Genomic DNA, 6,047 nt, shown 5'->3' on the forward strand with positions numbered 1-6,047 from the left:
TATATACCAATCCCTATGCTAGAATTAATATTATTAACACGTTATCTCAACCATTCCCTATTTCCAATGGCACTAGGCAAGGCTGTCCGCTATCCCCCTTGCTTTTTGCCCTAACGGCAGAAATACTCTCAATACAGATTAGAAATCATCCAGATATCATAGGTGTCACTTATGGAAATATTACCCAAAAATGCCTCCTTTTTGCTGACAACATAGTCTTTACTTTACAAAACCCAGTATCATCCTTACCAGCATTAATTCACACATTAGAAGATTATAAACGGGTCTCAAATTTTTCTATTAACATGGGAAAGTCCAATGCCTATAATATGACACAGAATGATATTAACTATATAAAACAGAATACGATATTCCCGATAGTAAATAATCTTAAATACCTTGTACTCCATATATCACTTAACCCACAAGACCTATTCCAGAATAACTATATCAACCTCCAGACCACTTCATCTAAGTTGTTAGAGAACTGGCACAAACAGGGACACTTGTCATGGATAGGCCACAAAAAAACGATCAAAATGATGATCATACCTAATTATCTATATATACTCCAAACTCTGCCTATACCCATACCCAACAAATATTTAGCCACACAACAAAAGATGATGGAAAATGTTATATGGTCTTATAAAAAACCCAGGGTAGCCAGACAAACCCTATATTTAAGTAAAGAGGATGGCGGATTTAACATTCCTAATCTTAAAAATTACTATAGTGCATCACACCTAGCTCGGATTATTGCCTGGAATCATAACAGCCCCCCAAAAATATGGGTCCATATGGAAGCAAACATATCTAAACTACACAGCATGAGAGATGTATGCTGGTTACCCAAATCTGCTAGGCCAGAGAGCATCTCGAAGAATAAACTTATTAAAACTACTCTGGAGATCTGGGATGACACAGTTAACTTACTTTCTACTCCAGTCTCGCCCCTGACCCCACTGTTAAATAACCAACTTTTCTTTATTCAGTGCCCCTTTCCATGCAATAAAGAAAAAATTGAATATCAAAATCTACCTATTTTTCTATTAACTGACACAAATTATATCAAAGACAGAACCACATTGAACGACACTATTGGAATGCCATTCAATACATGGTTTGCATATCTCCAAATCCATCATGCAATAACCACTAGCCCACATTAACAAAACATCCTAAGACCCCTTACCCCATTTGAAAACATCTGTACCAACACCAAACTATATAAATCACACCTGGTCATCACATATAAATTACTCAGAGGATCTTTTCCTACCAAATGACCCATATATTTATTAAAATGGGAATCTGAACTTCAATGCCAACAAACTGACATGTTTTAGAAACACAGTTTTAAAACAACACATACCCATCTATCTATAGCTTTAAATGAACTAAACTTCAAAATTATTTCAAGATGTTACCTCACACCACACAGAATAGGGGAAATATTTCCTGGTGCCTCATCCAGCTGTTGGAGGAGATGTTGGGAAATAGGAACTCACTCCCACATATGGTGGTCCTGTCCTAAACTCAGGTCATACTGGACTCAAATTGAGAGGTACATCGATCAAACACTAATGTCTCTCTTACTGCTAACAATATACTTCTTAATCAGCCCCCGAATATAAACTGTTTATACAGATTAAAATTGTTTTATTTGATGATCTCTAGTGCCAAAAGATTAATTCCTAGACTTTGGAAACAACAACAACGCACACCAACCCTAGATCAATGGATCTCTGAAATGAATCACATTATCTCTTTGGAAAAGATGCACTGGAAAACTTGACTGTATTCTTGATATTATTTTTATCTGGGATCAATCAAAGACCCCAATCTCATTAGTTTGCTTAAAAATAAACACAAGGATACCACACTACACTTTACAACTAGAACTATACTGATATGTTGTAATCATTACTTACGCCTTCTTATTCTGGCAACTTTTCGCTCCCCCACTTTTTTTTCCCACCCCCACCCAATACCCCATTAAACTTCACAGAGAATATTCATGTGACATAGAAATGCGGAAAACGCTAATTTACTTTGTGTACTTTTGTGAACAATTGCTTTATATTTTCTGAACAACCTAGTAAAAATTATTTAAAATAAAAGTCTATTTATATACTCTCTAGTCTCTGCTTGTCTGTCTCTAAGGGCCAGATTTAACAAAGTAAGGCGGACAGGGGTGTACATCTTCGACCCTGTCTGCCTGGATTCACGTCTAGTGGGCAGCAGTACTATGACTAGTGTGCAACATTGCGCCCTGCTCACGCGTGTGCAAGGGCCGCCAATCTCCCTGGTCGGAAAAGTCAGGGGGGATTGACAATGTGTTTTTACACCATAGCATTAACCACCATTATAAAGGAGAACATTTGAATACTAAGTGTCCTATCGTTTTACACAGTGGGGTCACATAGGATTTATTGACTTACTAGGAGGATCCAGCTACCAAATTTCATAATTATTAAAAAAAAATGATTTTATTTTAATAAATTAAAGGGACAGTAAACACCAAAATTTTTCTTATTTAAAAAGATAGATAATCCCTTTATTAACCATTCCCCATTTTTGCAGTTATATTAATATACTTTTTACCTCTGTGATTACCTTGTATCTAAGCCTCTGCAGACAGCCTCCTTATCTAAGTGCTTTTGACAGACATGCAGTATAGTCAATCAGTGAAGACTCCTAAATAGCTTCATGGGAGTGAGTACAATGTTATTTATATGACACACATGAACTAACACTGTCTAACTGTGAAAAACTTTCACAATGCTCTGAGCTAAGAGGCGGTTTTCAATGGTTTAGAAATCAGTTTGAGCCTAGCTAGGTTTATCTTTTCAAAAATACCACCAAGGGAACAAAGCAAATTTGATGATAAAAGTAAATTGGAAAGTTGTTTAGAATTGCATGCCCTATCTGAATCATGAAAGTGTAGTTTTGACTTTACTGTCCCTTTAATATGTTTCACTTTTATTTCCCTTGTGCCCTGTGCTTCACTTAAAGGGACATTAAAACTTAGGGCTAGATTGCGATTTTTATCACGGCTCTTTCTTTGCATGTGTCGGAAGTACTTGAAAAATGTTATTGTTTAAAAAGATAGATAATCTCTTAATTACCCATTCCTCAGATTTGCACAATCAACACTGTTATATTAAGATACCTTGTATATATGCCTCTGCAGACTGCCCCTTTATCTCAGTCCTTTGCCATACATGCATTTTAGCCAATCAGTGCTGACTCTTAAAGTGATAGTAAATCCTAGCGTTTCTGAAACGCTAGGATTTACCATTGTAACAAATAAAGGGGACTTTCGTTCATGAACTATACAATACTTTATTCTGAAAGCCTTTTTATTTGTTAGCAGCGTTTGCTGCGCTGAGCTGCTAAAGGCAGCCCACAGCAGAACGCTATTGGCTGAGAGGTGACGTTTCCACCTCTTAGCCAATAGCCATGCGGGAAATCCAGCTTGGCGTGGTGTTTTGCAGCACCAAGCTGGATTTCCTGCACAGCTATTGGCTAAGAGGTGAAAATGTCACCTCTCAGCCAAATAGCGTTCTGCCGTTGGCTGCCTTTAGCAGCTACACGCAGCGAACGCTACTAACAAATAAAAGGGCTTTCAGAATTAAGTATTTTATACTTCATGAATGAAAGTCCCCTTTATTTGTTACAATGGTAAATCCTAGCGTTTCACAAATTTATGATTAAAGTACATTGGAAAGTTGTTTAAAATTGCATGCACTATGTGAATTATTAAACTGTCCCCTTAAACAGTTATAAGATCTGAAGTCTCAGAAACAAAAGGGCTGCAAAGGGCTTTAACATATGTATATGTATGTGTGTATATATATATATATATATATATATATATATATATATATATATATATATATTTATATATACCTGTACATATATATACTGTATGTGTGTTTACATACATATTTAAATATTTAATGTGTGTATATGTATTTACAGATGTATATACATATAAAAACACATAAATACATATGAATACATATATAGACACACACATACATATTAGAGGCAGATAGGCATTGGAATATGTAATATTAACATTTCATGTCAGGTTAGCGCACTTGAGAAAATGCGATTGGGTTTGCGCAACTTGTTGGGTGTTAGGTTTTTCTCCACTTTTCGCGCTCCATAGAAGTCTATGGGGTAATACGATAATGCAATAGCGATATTAGAAGTTAGGCTTTTTGCGCGCATCGGGTTAGTGTGCAAGCTAAAACTTTTTACTTTTAACTTGTAATAAGCACGCAATCCAACACGCGGGAGTGCAAACTACTGCTCCATTAGTGATGTAGCCCTAAATACATTTCATGCATTTTCTTCTAATTATGAGTTTCATTGCAGGAATGTGAAGGAGAATTGCTGCAAATGTGCAAACACATCAGCACTGGAATGTAGTGAGATAGATTATGGGGAAAAAACTTCAATACTATACTATGTGCAGCTGCAGGGGACAAACAATTTTTTTCTAGGCCTCCAGTATTTATTTTTCTAAGCCCCCTGCCCCTATTCTCTATGGCTGCGTTCTGCAAGCTCTACAAGCGAAATGGGACTCGCTTGGAGCGTTTTCTGAATACTTGCCAGTGAGACGCTGGGCATTCTCTGAGTGCTCTGATGATGTAAGTCCCAGCGCTTACAGCGTGCTGGAAAAGCTGGTACTTTTCAGAGCAAGCTCAGACGATTGACAACATGGCAGCCTCCACGAGCAACACGTGTGTATTTATACATACAATATATTTATATACACACACGTGTTGCTCGTGGAGGCTGCCATGTTTACAATAATGTAAAAGTGACTGTAAACGTTCTATCATTTTTGCTTTAGTTCACCCATCAATTATTTTGCACAGCTGATGCACTTTCAAATGGTTTTATTAAAACATTCTTACTTACCATCTCAGTACTCCCCTGCCCGCCCACAATGGCGAAGCTTTTTTTTTTTTTTATTTCGCCCGTTTCTTATTTTTGTGCATGAGCAGGAGTAAGGGGAACGAGCACTGTAAAAATCAATGAAGACATGCGTTCGCTCGCCAGTTGGCTAAGAGAAAAAAAAGCTCTGGCATTGTGGACGGCCAGGGAGTGCTGAGATGGCAAGTAAGAATGTTTTAATAAAACGTTTCCAAAGTGCATCTGCCCTGAAATTAAACAAGTAATATATTGTTTTTAAGGATGAACAATTAATGAATGCGTGGTGACGTGGGACGTTGCGATGGGAGCGTTTTGTCAAAGCTCCCTAACTGGTGACGTACCCACAGCATCACTTCATCGCCCCTGCATATGTTCTGGCGCTGGGAATACGGCCTATGATTCACTCATCTGTAACAGTCAAAACGGTTAATGAAATGTGAAAACATATCACTTGCAGTGTGAACATATCACTTTCATTCCTATTTCTTAATCTTTAAAATAATAATAATAAATACAGGTACAAATCCTCAAATCCAGAATTCCAAAATCCAAACTTTTTATTTAATATTTTTTTTCAAATAAAATTATCAAAGATTACTATTTTTTACACTCTTCCCTGCCTGCATCTTTGGTTCGTTTTTTTTTTTTTTTTTTTTTTTTTTAAACGTAAACAATAGTCTATATTTTCTATATTTCTGAGGGTGCTATGTAAACAAAAATATTAAAAATGATATAAAACTACCTTTAGTTGTGCATGTTGTATAATGACATGTAAATATTGCCTAAATGACATAAGATATTGCTGTTTACACTTAGTCCTCCCATCCCCTCTTCAAGCTGTCACATTTTAAAAGATACAAATATACCAAAATCCAAACTATTTTAAATCCCAATCTTTTCCCAGTCCCAAGCAGTTTGAACAAAGGTTTTTCTACTTATATTTATATATCTATGTATGTATCAGTTGGTCTGTAACCAGACTACAAGGTTTATGTCGTTATAACAACACTGAAATACTCTTTAGCTAACTTTGTATTTGTTAATAAAGCTTTAAATGAAAAGGAAAAAAAACGAAAAAAAAAAAAAAACATGAT

This window comes from Bombina bombina, chromosome 10 (assembly GCF_027579735.1).
Source record: "Bombina bombina isolate aBomBom1 chromosome 10, aBomBom1.pri, whole genome shotgun sequence".
NCBI classification, from domain to species: domain Eukaryota; kingdom Metazoa; phylum Chordata; class Amphibia; order Anura; family Bombinatoridae; genus Bombina; species Bombina bombina.